Source organism: Malania oleifera, chromosome 12, assembly GCF_029873635.1.
Source record: "Malania oleifera isolate guangnan ecotype guangnan chromosome 12, ASM2987363v1, whole genome shotgun sequence".
Classification (NCBI taxonomy): Eukaryota; Viridiplantae; Streptophyta; class Magnoliopsida; order Santalales; family Ximeniaceae; genus Malania; species Malania oleifera.
This window is the reverse complement of record NC_080428.1, coordinates 79,286,976-79,302,224: the sequence shown is the minus strand read 5'-3', so window position 1 is coordinate 79,302,224 and position 15,249 is coordinate 79,286,976. Positions and strand designations below refer to the sequence as shown.

The following is a 15,249-nucleotide window of genomic DNA, read 5'->3' as shown; positions in this document are numbered from 1 at the left end:
TAAGCTACCTCCAAAGCTTGGCCGCTTCCATCCACTTGGGCGCCTTCTTAGCCCATTAATTTCTTGCCCAATTTTAGTTGAAGATTAAACATGTAATTAATTTGATATTTTTTCCCTTTAATTTTTAAATTTCAAATTCAAATGTGTAAATTTCTAAATTCAAATTGTAAAAAAGCTAAAACTTGAACAATTAGTCAAAATATTATCAAAGAATTAAAAATATAAAAAAAATAATAATTGAAAGACATTTGTGTGACAATTATTGTGGTTAAATGTTGTTTTTATGAGATCGGAAAAAATTAAGTTGCTAACCTATAGTGTAGTTTTTTGCGCATCTTTTGAAACATTTTTGTGAAGGAAAAATTTTCGTTTTTATGCATGGATTGGATTTTACTACTGCCAAACTTTAATTTTTTTTTTTTTTTTAAAATTTTGAACACTCCATTCTTTATCTTTCTATAATTATTTTTTGGGTAAGGATCCATAAATGACCTATTTATGAAAATTTAAAAAGTAATTGCACTATAAATAGTTGATATGGGTGGGCTAAAAGTTTTCTTAATAATAAGAAATCTTAATTTGATTCCGCATAAAGGTGATTTCTTAATTTATTGAGAGTTAACTGTGAGACTGATAATTTCTCCCAAGATTTAATTTCAGCTTAAAGGACTTGTCTAATTTGGAATTCTAACTTAGAAATTATGAAAGCAATTTTGTTCCATTTTATTTTTTTCGCATTAGCAAACAAGTCGTTAAGGATTTTGAATCGGGATATTAACGGGCCACCAACCTCGGTTGTCTGATTCAGGTCCAGTGGGCCTTCAAGTGGCCCAATATATTCTTTAAGCAGCGCCGTTATTTGAGTTCTCCTGGGCTTGGGCTGCGACAATTGCGAAACTGGATGGGCTGTGTCTTCCTCAATCATATTTCCGTGCCCTCGGCTCTGGTCTCGCACACTCGCACTCATGGGGAGGTCCCCGCAATGGCATTCTCTGTGTCTGCGTCGAGCTTGAAGACGAAGAAGAAATAATTCTATGGAACCCAGCGTTTAGGGTTTACAAGGTGCTCTACGCCAATTCCTCGTTCCTTGTCTTCCCAATGGAGACACCTTTTTCATCAAGGGCCTTAATTGGCTTCGATCACAAAAGTAACGACTATTATGATGATGCCGACCTACAACTTGAGTTGTACGCCAAGAAATTGGACAGGAGGGAAACAATTTCGATTTGCAGGACATTTTTGTTGATACTGGATCCAGTGGTTGGTCTTAGTTTACTGGAAAGAGGGGAAGAATGATATGATTCTCTCCTCCTTATTCCATATGATGCCGCTGCCGCATCCAAAATCAGGCCGGGTCTTGTATCGTTCAATGAAATGATTGGTCTGGTCGATGGCCCTCCTAATGAACACGAGAACACCATATGCTTCAGATCATGGGTGATGGTGGAGTATGGGGTTAAAGAATCTTGGACCAAGATTCTCACAGTCGGGCCTGTCTTTGGGTTCTGCCGTATCTCTGGATTCTGGAAGAACGGTTAGTTTCTTTTGACGAGAATGGATAGTCCAGAGGCGAGTGGTGAAGCTCGTCTTATATGGCACCGGGCAGCGCAAGGTCTTAACTCTCCACCCTAGAGGTTACATGATCGTTACCATTTACCTGGGAAGCCTGGTTTCAGAATGCTGAAATGAACTGTAAGGATCAATTACTACTTAAAGAATGTACTTCCTTTGGTTTCTCGTTTCAGTTGATCACTGAATATTTATGGAATTTGGCTTATATAAGTTTAAAGGTGTTTCGTATGCCCCAACTAATATCTTTTCCTTTAGAGGTTTTCAATGCGAGCATTTTTACCTTTCTGTGAAAAGTGTGGGCTGCTTCTTCATCACCAATCTTTGTTTATGGAAGAACTAAGAAGTTGCAAGCTTGTGCGTAGGCATTGACAATTGAATTGTTTGTATGTTAATCTCAGAAGTTAGAAACCATCATTGCACACTGCATCTTTTCTGTGAATCTGTTTAGTGTCTCCACGGGTGTGTGTGGACATGAAACAAGCTAGTGAATGGATGAATTTGGCTGTTTTTCTTATGCTGCTAATAAAGACATCTAACATGGCTGATGCAGAACAAATGAATTGCAATAAGAGAATATTCAAATTGGTCTGTTTTTAGGACCCTAAAAGCTTCCACCCTATATTGTAACATATGTGGAGCTTGTACTTTATTATAAATTTCTCTTGCATTTTAAGACTTGTTTTGATCGAGCATTCTAGAAATTCCAACCACATGCGTAGCTTGTTAGCTTATTTTATCCTCGCCTCTTCTCGAATTCCAGCTAGCAACTTAAAGATATTTAGGTCGTGTTTGGCAATTGGGAATTAACTCTAGGAATTGGAATCAGAGGACTTGATTCCCATCCCTAATGTTTGTTTTATGATAATTTCATTTTGATTCCTATTCTAGGTAGGAATGGGATCCCCACTTTTGTCTCCTCACTCTTGCTTCGAAATGAAATCTTAATTTCTGGAAACACAGTAAAAATATAATATAAATATTACGATATTATTATTAATATTTAAAATACTATTATATATATTTTAATATAAATATTAAATCATCATTATTAATATTTTTTATTATATATAATAATATTATAACATATAAAAATTAATAGAACAATATTAAATGTTGAATATTATGATATAATTGTGATATGATTGTTGGTTTATTATATTATTATTTTTAATTTTAAAAATTAAATAAAGTAAAATATTTATTATCGTCATCTATTATAAATTTATAATAATAAAATTTAATAATGATATAGTATAGAAAAAATATGATACTACTGTATATTAATTATTAAATATACGCAGGCACATATATTATGATGTAATATTATATATAATATAATAAAATATATACTACATAAATATAAAAAATAATATTAATATAATACTATATATTATATTACATAGTTAATATAACAAATATATAATATTACATAAATTGCCAAAATAATACAAATTTATGACATCATTAAAATTAAATATATAATAATATTTTTAATATAAAATATTTTGATCATTATTATTGATATTTATATTATATATAATAATATTGTAATGCATAAAAAGTAATAGATAGTATTAAATTATAGAATACTATGATATAATTGTGGTATGATTATTTATTCATTAAAATTAAATATATAATGATATTTTTAATATAAAATATTTTAATCATTTTTATTGATATTTATATTATATATAATAATATTATAACGTATAAAAAGTAATAGATAGTATTAAATTATAGAATACTACGATAGAATTGTGGTATGATTATTTATTATATAATTATAACCTTAAAATAAAATTAATTATTAATTCTCAATATCATTAATAAAATATATAATAGTAAACTTTAATTATGATATAATATACAAAAAAAGAATAAAAGACCATTGTGTAATAAAATATAATGTTATGATGATTGTTTTATTATATTCTTATTTTATATCAAATAATGAATTTATAATATATGATATTTTTAATTACATTTAATAAATTACATATTAAAATGTAAGGTAAAACACATTCACCTCCCCTGAGGTTTGACAAAAAGACAGGGACCTCCCCTGAGGTTTCAAAAGTGCCACAGATCTCCCCTGAGGTTTGGAAAAAAGGCACAAATCTTTCTCAAAACACTTAATTTTTTCCAAAATGCAAGGGGAGGTTTGTGGTATTTTTAGAACCTCAGGGAAGGTCTTTGAATTTTTTGAAACCTTAGGGGAGATTAGTGTCTTTTTGCCAAACCTTAGGAGAGGTTAGTGTCTTTTCCCCTAAAATATAATGCTTATAAAATATAATATTAATAATATAGTTTAAAAATAATAAAAAAATATAATATGCAAATTATAATAAAGTACATGATTATAAAAATGATTTTATTGTAAAAAATATATATTATATAGCTTATTATATAATAATTATATATTTATAATGTTATTATTCCATATTAAATTAATTGAAAATTTTTTTTATAGTATAATGATATAATTGACAAACTAGACTAATTTTCGATTTTTATGTCTAGATATAGCAAACACTATAATATAATTTCGATTCTGATTCTATATTGAACTGAGAGAGGAATCTAATATTCCATTTCCAATTCCAGTGAATTCTGATTTTGATTCCAATTCCAACTCTAAGCCAAATGCTGCCTTGGATTAGTCGGGTAATACCGAGTCATGTCTTCTTGAAATTTCCTAACCTTCTTGGCATAATGCAACAATTGAACATGACAATGCATGAAGGGAAGTAGCAAGGTAGGGGTTTCAGAAAGCAAATCCCCCACAGCTCCCATGGAAAAATCCTAGAATTCAAAACCTTCCATGACCAATCCCCTTGCCAAATTCAACCCGGCAAGTAATCTTGAAATAGATGCCAACTCTTACTCCCTTAGTCCCTTGATAAATTCAGACTGTACGACACGAGGGCAGTAAATACTTTCTTTTCTTTTCATTTCGAATTTTCTACCTCCTTGCTTTTCTTTCCCAGCAACCAAATAGAAGTTTGTGGTTTTGAAGATTAAAAAAATTAGTTTTTTTTTTGGTAACCAAAGATTTTATCTTATTTGGAGTGATCGGAGCAAGTGATTCTTCCGGGTTTTGAAAATCGATTGCTCAGAGCTGTCTGGTCTTAATGTGTAATAAAATATATTATGCAAAGTATACTCAAGTACATGATTATCAAAATGATTTTATTGTAAAAAAATATTTATTATATTGCTTATTAAATAATATTATATAATAATTATATATTTATGATATTATTGTTCCATATTAAATTATTTGAAGAAATTTTTTGTACTATAATGACATAATGACATAATTGACAAACTATACTAATTTTCAATTCCTGTATCCATATATACCAAACACTATAATATAATTTTAATTCTAATTTTGTATCAAACTAAACATGAGAGAGGAATATGATATTTCATTTTGATTCTAGTGAATTCTAATTCCAATTCCAACTGTGAACCATGCTACCTTACTGTTTCCTTCACCATGTCAGATGAGCGTGAACCCAAATCAATTGTAATTAACCCATCCAAAGCAAAATTTTAGCTTCCCCATGTTTGTTGCCTTTTATTCCCTAGTAACACCTTGTGTAAAAGTCTCAAGAAGTGATCATATTGAATTATGTAAAGCGTGTACATTTGTGGTCTTAATTCAGCTGGGAGAATCCCCCAGACAACAATAAGCAAATCTTTTGAAGAAATGGAAGTACTCCAAGCTATTAAAAATTGCGATGGGTATAAAGCCCCTAGGCTTGATGGTTTCTTCTTGGCTTTCTTTCGAGCTAACTAGAGCATCCTCAAACATGACTTGTTAAACATATTCGAGGAGTTCCACAGATCAGAAAAATTCGTCAGTTGCATAAATAACACCTTTGTAACTCTTGTTCCAAAGAAAGCTAGGGCTGCTAGCATCAAAGATTTCTTCTCCATTAGCTTGGTGGGAAGCATTTATAAAAAGCATTGCCAAAGTATTCGGTGAAAGGTTCAAAAAAGCAATACAGGAAGTCATTGGTCAGTATCAACATGATTTTGTGGCTGGAACACAGATTATGGATGCTGCCCTTATTGCTAGTGAAGTGGTGGATGCCTATTTGAAGGAGGGAAAAAGGGGAATAGTGTGCAAACTATGCATGGAGAAAGCATTCAATCATTTTAACTGGAATTTCCTTCTTTATCTCCTCAGGAAAATGAGCTTGGTGAGCTTTGGTGTAGTTGGGTTGCTCAATGTATCAAAACCCCAAGCTTATTAGTGCTCACTAATGGTTGCCCTTTTGATTTCTTTCGCTCCTCAAGAGGCTTGAGACAAGAGATCCCTTATCCCCTTTTCTGTCCATTTTGGTCATGGAGGTGCTTAGCCTCATGCTAATGATAGCTACTAGAGGAGGGATCTTTAGAGGTCCCAAGGTGGGCCGAAATGGAAGGATTACAGAAATTTTTCATCTTCTTTTCACGGATGATACTATTATTTTTTGTGAAGATGATCCTTTCCATATATCCTCAACCTCCAATGCATTTTGTTAGGGTTTGAGGCCATCTCAGGCCTAAAAGTGCGACTTGGCAAAAGTGAGCTTGTTCCAATTGGGGAGAACACGGGGGGGACTTTTTTGTTAGGGTTTGAGGCCATCTCAGGCCTAAAGGTGAAAGGCTTGAACCTCATCCCTCTTGCCATCTTTTGGTAGGCTTGGAAAAAGAAATAAGAGAGCCTTCAAAGATTCAACTACTCCGCTTCAGACCTGCAAAGCCCAATGGATTACTGCTATCTCCACTGGCTTAGTGGGAACATTGTTAAGGAACATTTTGTAATCCTTAATGTTTGCGACACTCTACAGGATGGTTGATGTTTTGTACCATGGGTTGGCATCCTTTTGATTCCTTAAAATATTAATATATTTTCTTTTTGCTGAAAAAAAAAAGGTAAATCTTTCAAACTTAACTATAGCATACCTCAAATTGTTGTTAAAATTGCGATTCAGGTTGTGGGATGATTACCAAAACGATCCCAATCCTTTGTAGAATTGCATGGTGGTAGGACTGGTAGGATTTTAGTAGGATGATGGTAAAATCGTAAGATCCTACACTACATGACTTTTTTTTTTAAAAAAAATTTTACCAAATGATATTGGTACTGTACGCCTGATGTTTGTCGTGTATAACTTGTACAAGGAATGAACGACTTAGGAAGTTATCTGCTTTATCTAACATTAACGAAATTATAGACTAAAAGAGAATTGTTTTTAGATGCTCATCAAGTGGTTCAAACCTCAAACATCAGTATCTAGGTTGAGGATGTTTAACGCACTAATGCATTTGATGATAAAAATGATGATGGTCATAATACTTTTAATGATGGTCTTGTTGAAATCACCCGTGATGATCCTGGCAGTATTAATGAACCAAAATAATGGCTGGAATGTTGACATAAATGTTAATGAGCTGGCTTGATGATTTGGCTTTTGTTGTTTGTTTGTTTGTTTATATATGTGTGTGTGTGTATTCTTGATGATCATGTTGTATAGTTGTTTATTGACTAATTTCTGTTTAAACCTGTTTTTTATTTTTTTTTTCCTACAAGTATTTATTCCTTTTTCATTATTAGCTGGTTTCATTCAAGGGCGCAACAAGTTGAACTCATGATCTCATTATTACCTAAGGGCCTTACAATTTAAGCTATTTGTTGTTTTCCTAAACTTGAGTACTTATTTAATAATTTTTTAGATTTATAATATTTCAATTTATGAAAAATAGTATATATGTTCATTTTTCAATATTTGCTTATATTGTTAGTAGAATCTTACTATCCTTGATATGATCCTGCTAACCCTTCAGCTGTCCCATTTAAGTTTCTCTTCCCGATTTTAACAACCTTGAATTACCACACGAGCACTCATGACAAACTTCAATGATCCCCACCTCTGTGAAGACTTTCAGCAATTCACTAAGCTACGTTCACCGGATTGCCTAAACAAGTTGATATCAAAGAGTGGCAACAAAAGGGAAAAGAAGATAATGAGAGCATACAGTTTGCTTAACTTATTCTGCATTTGAATGGAGCATATAATGCATTTATAAAATAGCACTAGCTGGAATGAAAAACGATCTATCCTAGTTGAAGAGAAATTAATCTTAGCCACAAGTTGCATGTACACAGTCACTCACCATCGCCATGACCACCATTACTAGTATATGATTTGGATTCGCAAGGAACGAACGTGAATTCTTGGAATTCTTGGATTCATACATATCCACCAATTGGTAACCAAATCTGCAGTTTATCACTCTCACCTCTCAATTGTTCCGTCAGTGTCTATCTCATGCAGAATTTTGTTCGTCATTGAGGTTTCTTTACTGTTACTATTATTTGCCTTCTTGATCACTTTATTTTGCTATTGGTTGTTAAAAACAATGTTTTGTTTATTTTTAAATTTTTTCGTATGTTTAGTTTAGAAGAGGAATACAAGAAGTTATGAATAGGGCAAAGAAGATACATTGCCCCTCATTCTACCATGGCACTCAACTTGTGCTAGGTTCCCTTAGAAATATCACAAAGTGTTCATTTGGAAGAAGAATGGATATATTTGCTCAAGTGATTCCATCATATAAATTGGATGATCAAGTGAAGATCATCATTGTTAGTACTATTGTTCATAATTTTATTAAAAAAAGCATTGTATTTGTTGGACTACCACTTTACATAAGAGCTTAAGCTATTAGGTCGTAGGCTAACAATTATATTAAGCCTTAACTATCCCCCAAATGTGCAGTCCAACAGCACTGGAGAGATAAAAACCCGATGATAACACTCATGATAGGGAATGCAATAATTTTTAAACAGCACACAATAAACATGGGCAATAAGACTAGAACCCAAGACCTTCTGGTAACCAACTCTGATACCATGTTGGACTACCACTTTACTAAAAGCTTAAGCTATTGTGAGCAAACAATGTATATAAAGCCTTAGCACTCCCTTGCACATGCAGCTCAACAGCTCGGGAAGAGATAAACACACGAAGAAAACACCCATGATAGGCAATACAATAATTTTTAAACACCACCCAATAAATGTAGGCAACAAGACTAGAACCTAGGACCTCTTTGTAACCAGCTCTGGTACCATGTTAGACTACCACTTTACCTAAAAGCTTAAGCTATTAGATTGTGGGCCAACAGTATGTCAAGCCTTAACAATATTCATGATGAATGGTTAGATAAAACAATGCAAATTATGTGCCATTTGTCATTGGTGATAATAATCATTATGTGGTTCAACTCTCAAGTGTATGAATCTATGCGGTTAGTAGCTGTATGGCTAAACTTAATTGATGTGGCACCATGTATTGAATGTTCCTTTGTACTATTCCATATTTAATTAATAAATTGACATGATTTTTTTTCTCATTAATTTTATGCCTTTAGAGGACATGAATAAGTCTATGAGTACAAGTCATTGAGGAGGTTAAGGATGTAAGACTTGATACTTCTAGATACTTGGTTTATAAATGCTCCTATTGATGTAGAACATGAACAAATTAGGAGAAATAAGAGAGGAGTGAAATTTAGAGAATAGATAAGAGAAAATAAAAAAAGGGGGAAAGAGAATAAACAAGGATTGGAGAACTAAAGTGTGTGTGTGTGTGTGTGTGTGTGTGTGAGAGAGAGAGAGAGAGAGAGAGGTGCAACTGTGTTGTGGTGGGTTGAAAGCCATGAGGTAGAAGAAGTGATTGAGGTGAAATAGGGGTGAGATGTCAAAGGGTTTTGAGGTTGAAAGAGGGTACAGAGGTAAGAGGAAAAGAGGGAGATGATTGGTGTTCAAGAGCAGATTCTGTCTAATTCTCAGTTCATCCAAACTAAATGACAGCATAAGCCTATTTGTGTTGGCATCATCATAAAAAATTAACAGCATGAGCCTATTTATGTAGACATACTGATGCAAGAGCAAGTTGCAATTGTGTTGTTGTGGACTTGAAATCCAAGAGGCAGAAGAAGTGGTTAGGGTGAATATGGAGATGTGAAAGGGTTTCAAGGCTGAAGGAGGGAGTGTTCAGTGGCTACCGGCTGGAGACAGGTTGTATTAATCTCTGGAGTGTGAAGATTAGGGTTCAATTGATGTAATTGGAGGGTTTAGTTGGTAGGATTAGTTTTGGAACTATTTGCAGGTTTTAGGGTTTGAAAGGTATTAGAAATTGCAGTGGAGGGAAGCACACAATACACCCCTGTTCCAATCTCAAATGCTCATTCACTCATTGTTGTAAGACCAAGAACTGCTTTCCCTGGGGACTGGAGCCTGAGTTTTGATGAAGACTTCTAGAGACCAACTAAACTGTGATTTGAGACCCAGAGAAGCCACACAAGGCACCCCTGTCCCTAACTTAACTGCTCATTCACTCACTCTTGTAGGACCAAGAACTTCCTTTCCTGGGGACCAAGCAAACTTGGAGCCCAAGTTTTGAAGAAGACTTCTAGAAACCAACTAAACTACGACTATAGAGACCCCATGTAAGATTCACGAGTCACAACTATAACCCATTGCCAGAGACATGGTAATTACCAAAATACTCCCAGACACAAACTCAATTACCTGACAGCTTTGGACTAATATTTTAATTACTACCAAGGACCCCATTATTTTAGCCCTAATGGAATGATTTGCATTAAAAAAAAAAAAAAACTACAATTTTGGCCATTGGTTTCCAGAGTGGGTAATTTTATCTAGCCAAGTTACAGATGTGAGATCTTGTATGACCTACACTAAAATAGGAAATAACATCTTAATAACTTCTAAATAAGCTGAAATAGCCAACAAATCCATAACATTATTTTTAGGAAATAAAAATAAAGTAAAAAATCTCCTAAGTTGAGCCTCCATATCTTCTCCAAGTTGAAAAAAACTTGACTCCTATTAAAAAGGAAACCAGCGTCCACCGTAGAAGCCAAGGCTAATTCAAGTCAATGTGCATACAAACTTGTTGACAACGATGAGGCTTGAAGATGCGTTGGTAATGAAACAGATCTCTCACAAGAAGTATTGGGTGAATACTCATATTAGATGGCACAAGTACTTCAAACAATGTATCCATACTTACGGATGGAATCAAGAGGAACAGTACAATAATTAGAGTTTTTAGATTTAGAACATAGTTACATTCATTAGACCTATGCTGCCAAGAAGGAACACGAACAAAATGGTCATAGTTATCATCATTCAGTGCAGTAAAATGCGGAACATCGGCTTAGAAATCCCAAAGAAGCAAGGGAAAAGCCGGCAGTCCAACCAAAAGGGTGGGAACCATGTGCTAGAGAATCAGGACAGTCGAGCAGTTTGTAAGCTGGGTCTCCATCAAGCCCACACCACGAGACACTAAAAGGAATGGGCTCCTCTTGTTTGATGTTGAAGGAAATGACCTAACCTTTGGCTTTCTATCCCTATATATATTATTCATGCAGACAAGTTTTCTATTGCCTTTTTAAATAGAATAAATAAATCATTCTCCCTTCTTTGTAAAAGGTGTTAAAAAATCTATTCATATATTTTGGTTTTTTAATTGATATTCCAGAAATAGAGTGCTCAAGGATTACAATCTGATGTTTAGTTACTATACTTAACGTGATATCCTCAGTCACACAACAAAGAAGAGAAGCTGGTTTAGTTTGGTAAGGAGGTTTTCATTTCTGAAACAAAATAAAAAACAGAGGTGAATCATAAAGTTTTTTCTTTCCTTCAGGGTGGTTATTAATTTGGTGGGGATGGATTTTGTGATAGTCCAATAAACTTCCTGCACTTGCAGCACCAAGAGGACTATGCATGAAGCAACAGAACAGCAGTGATACTTTGAGTGTATCTGCAGCAACAGCAATGGCAGCCGAGGCTAAAGTAGCACCTGTCAATGCTGCAGCTAAGATTCTCAAGCTTATGTGAGTTTACATGCAATGTCTGGTTTAAACTCAACGCTTTGGTGCCATTGAAATTCAATTTTCTGATTGAGTACATCTTGTAAGTTTCCTGAATCTTTCCAGCAATATTTGATGATCAATAATTATGCGTTTAATCAAAATCAAGTTATTGATTATTGCTGTGGTGATCATTTAGCAGGTGGATGATGGCTGGAATAGTTCTGTTGCGTTAACTGTATTTTCTATAAATGATGATTTATTCTAGCATCCATGCTTTTAATATAGAGAGAACATAATGCGTGTCGTTTTGGAGCAGTTAAGAGATTGAGTGGAGTTACTTTTTCTCAACACTTCCTGACAAAGAATCCAGATGAAAATGCCTAAGCTTCTTACCCATCTTTCTGTAAACAGCCTTGCATTGCTTGGGCAGGCTTCTCACAAAGACAAAATTACTGCTACTATTGGCCCTGAGATTATTGATTATAATACAATAGACTTTTGGAATATTTCTATGATTTCTATAATTGATGAGTGCTGTTCTTGTGGTATGTGTGAAATTTGTGCTAAAACTGAGGGACCTGGATGTGAGGTCTTTGATATTATCTTCAGGAGCTTCTTCATCATTTTTATATTTCTCAGTGTGCAAGAAGGGCTTGTAAACTTTGTTGATGATACTGATGAAAAACCTTGATCAAAATGACCAAGCTTTTTACCCTATTTGTTGCAAATTGCCTTGCATTGCTTGGGTCGGATTCCCCTTGAAGGCAAAATCACTAATGCTATAGCCTTGAGAGTGTTGTCCATAACACAATTTCTATAATTGGAAAGAGTTGTTCTTATGTGTGAGGCTCGTGCTAAAACCAAGGGACTTGGATATGAGTTCTCTCCTTTTTCATCTTTAGGAGCATCTCCATCCTTCTTGGTGTGTGCTCAATGTGAAAGAAGGGCTTTTAAACTTTAGTTCTGGGAGAGGAGCTCTTCTATATGCATGTGGGTCAGGGATATGGCAAACTATAATGATCTGTAAAAATTTGGTGGATCAAGTCATGGCAGCTAAGTTTATGTCTCCACAAATTGTTCAATTACATTGGATGCGGTTATTTGCAAACAATGTGACAAATTGTTCTTGATGCATGCATACTGGACTATTCCAGTGTCTTCATGAGCTTGCAAAGTGCTCCTGCAGACACTGCTGCACGTAGAGCCTTAAACCAATTGATATAATTATGTTTGATGGATTGTCGTTAGAAAGGAATCTGTTGTCTGTCTGTTGGAAAGATTAGCATCCTGAGATTGCTACTCAATGGAGGGGAGTCGCTGGTTTTCATGTGCCATTTTTTGCGCTGGTATTGTCCCGTTTCATACTTTCCTTCTTTTTTTTTTTCCCCCAATATTTTCTGGTTTATATGATCATGGGAGTTTCTTCTCTGTATTGCATTTTCTTTTGAATCATCTGTGTAGGTTTTCCAAGTTGTTAAAACTTCCTCATGCTTCCTAGGTAATTTACAAAGTTATTAGAATGGAACCCTACAAAAACTTCCCGCTCACAGCTAAAACCAGTCTTTTATGTATTTTTAACATTTAGAAACATTTTTTGCTATTTGTCATGAATATGAATTCTTGAATAGAAGTTCAATAAGCAATGCCCGTAAGGAGCTTTTTATTAAAATCTGGCATGAAGTACGCTGCCATGTGAGTAAGGTACACATCAGTTCCCATGCACATGACACATGCAAGTTAAGGGAAAGCCATCCCTTAACCATGAGGCTCATATGGGTTATTTGAAAATTTTAAGTTTTTATTCTCTCTTGTTTCCAGGTTTGCTATCTGTAGCTATTGTTACTGGTTTAGATTCGGATGGATATATATAATAACCATTAGGGCTTTTTGTTGTCTTCTTAGTTCCTGTCCTGCGGCTGCAAGGAAGTAGCTTTAGCATTTTAAAATTTGGACAATTCAACCAGTGTTAAAGAAAACAGTATCAAGTCCTGGCCGGCAACTGAAATCCACAAAAATTCACAACACGCCAAGACAACCCAGTATTGCCAGCAAGATGTTCAATTGTACCACATTATAGTGCTTAGTGAGCTTTCTAACATCATGTCCTTGAAAGAAGTTGAAGACCATGTAACATAACAAATGCATCAGACCCCAAATATTGACATAGCAGAGACCAGCTTGCTTGATAAGTATATATATATATATATGATTAGCAAACCTGTTCTCGAATCTTGAAGCTTACATAGAATTCCATGATCCTCTTCATGCAGACAAACATAGTTTTCTGTCGTTTGAACTCGACAGAGGTACAGATAAAATTTGTAAGACGGGTATTGTACTTAATGCAGCCTTAAGTCCCTAAGCAGTCACAAGCCTGCAGTAGACAACAAATTGCAGGATGCAATCTGCACCTAGAAGAGTAAAAATATTAAGTCAAAGCGGTGACAAAACTAAACACGGTAGAATGGTGAAGCTCTGTACTCCTGAATGTCCCTTTTGCACAACTCATTCTTATACTTTTTAAATTGATCGAGCTTTAACTTCATCAATATGTGGTAACAGATTTGCACAAAAGAAGGAAAATCAGATAATCTTAACCAGAATAAAATTCTTAAAATAAGCAAAAATCAAATTAAGTGTCGTATCATGTTGCTAAATTGTCAAATGTTATTAAAACTAGCAGTAGGAATTATCAGTATCTAACTCACCTAAATATTAATCAAGATGCAATTCTTATAATTTTGTGACAATGAAAAGGGATCAATCAATGAATATCATTTTGAATTTCATCTCCAAACAATTAGGATAAACACATGTATTTTGTAGTTTTGAAATATTGTACATATTTGGAACCTGACTGTAGTTAAGAAACTTAAGATGGTAGAGACTGCCCCCACCCTATCCCAACATAGGCATAGTATCTACTCGTGTGAATGCCCGAGACAGGAGCCAGGGTACATCCCTAGGAAACTGAATACTGCTGGTAATATTGACTTAATTAAATGAACACAATAATCAGTCTTATGGCAAAACTTACTAATTTGAAGATTGATCATAATTTCTGTTATTTTAATACGTACAAAGCTTAAATTCATTCCAGAACTTACTAACACAAGAATCCAAAATATTGATCTCGACTTTTTCAAGGGATAAAAATATGTCAAGTCCTTCCTCGGCATGCTTCTGTCTCATAGCTGGCGATTGGGATATGCTTTGGACTCCTGATAGGTGCGCATATGGTGTGGGAAAGAGTTAATTCTACACTGCTTTTTTCTGCCATCACTTCTTAGAGGGCATAAATGATCTCTTTTTTGGATGTGAGGTCACAAAAGAGCTTTATCAAAAAGCCTCCATTGCTCTCAAGTGTTCTCGAATGATTTTCTAACTGGGAAGAGGAGCTGCATTAGCTTTCATCTTTGGGGGATAATTCATCTACCACCATCTTCAAGTTAGCTCAGGCTGCCTCTTTATACATGTTAGAAATATTATGTTGAGCGACAATCCTTCTTTTGCCCTGAAACTGTGCTGAATTGTATTCTTTTTGATTCTAGGGATTGTTTTTCCAGTTTTTCAAAGAAAGATTCTTCTAGTTTTGTTTGTGTAGTTTCTCCCCGAGCTAACAGTTTTCTTCGTACCTTGTTATAAAAGAAGAAAAAGAAAGGACGAATACGAACATGACTAGAGGTGCGTATAAATTTAGCATCATGAAAAATCATCTGTCGAAAAACTGCAAGAACGAACACACGTGCGCACGCGTGTGCGTATCAT

At 34.5% G+C, this 15,249-nt stretch overlaps 1 long non-coding RNA gene across 1 annotated transcript; it reads left to right on the top strand.

The window, feature by feature from the left end:
* The first annotated feature begins 891 nt into the window (after positions 1-891).
* LOC131144260 (uncharacterized) lies at positions 892-12,196 on the top strand. Its single transcript, XR_009133768.1, has 4 exons — positions 892-1,692; positions 11,145-11,241; positions 11,313-11,581; positions 11,678-12,196. It is a non-coding gene; the product is annotated as an uncharacterized LOC131144260 (long non-coding RNA).
* Positions 12,197-15,249: the final 3,053 nt, after the last annotated feature.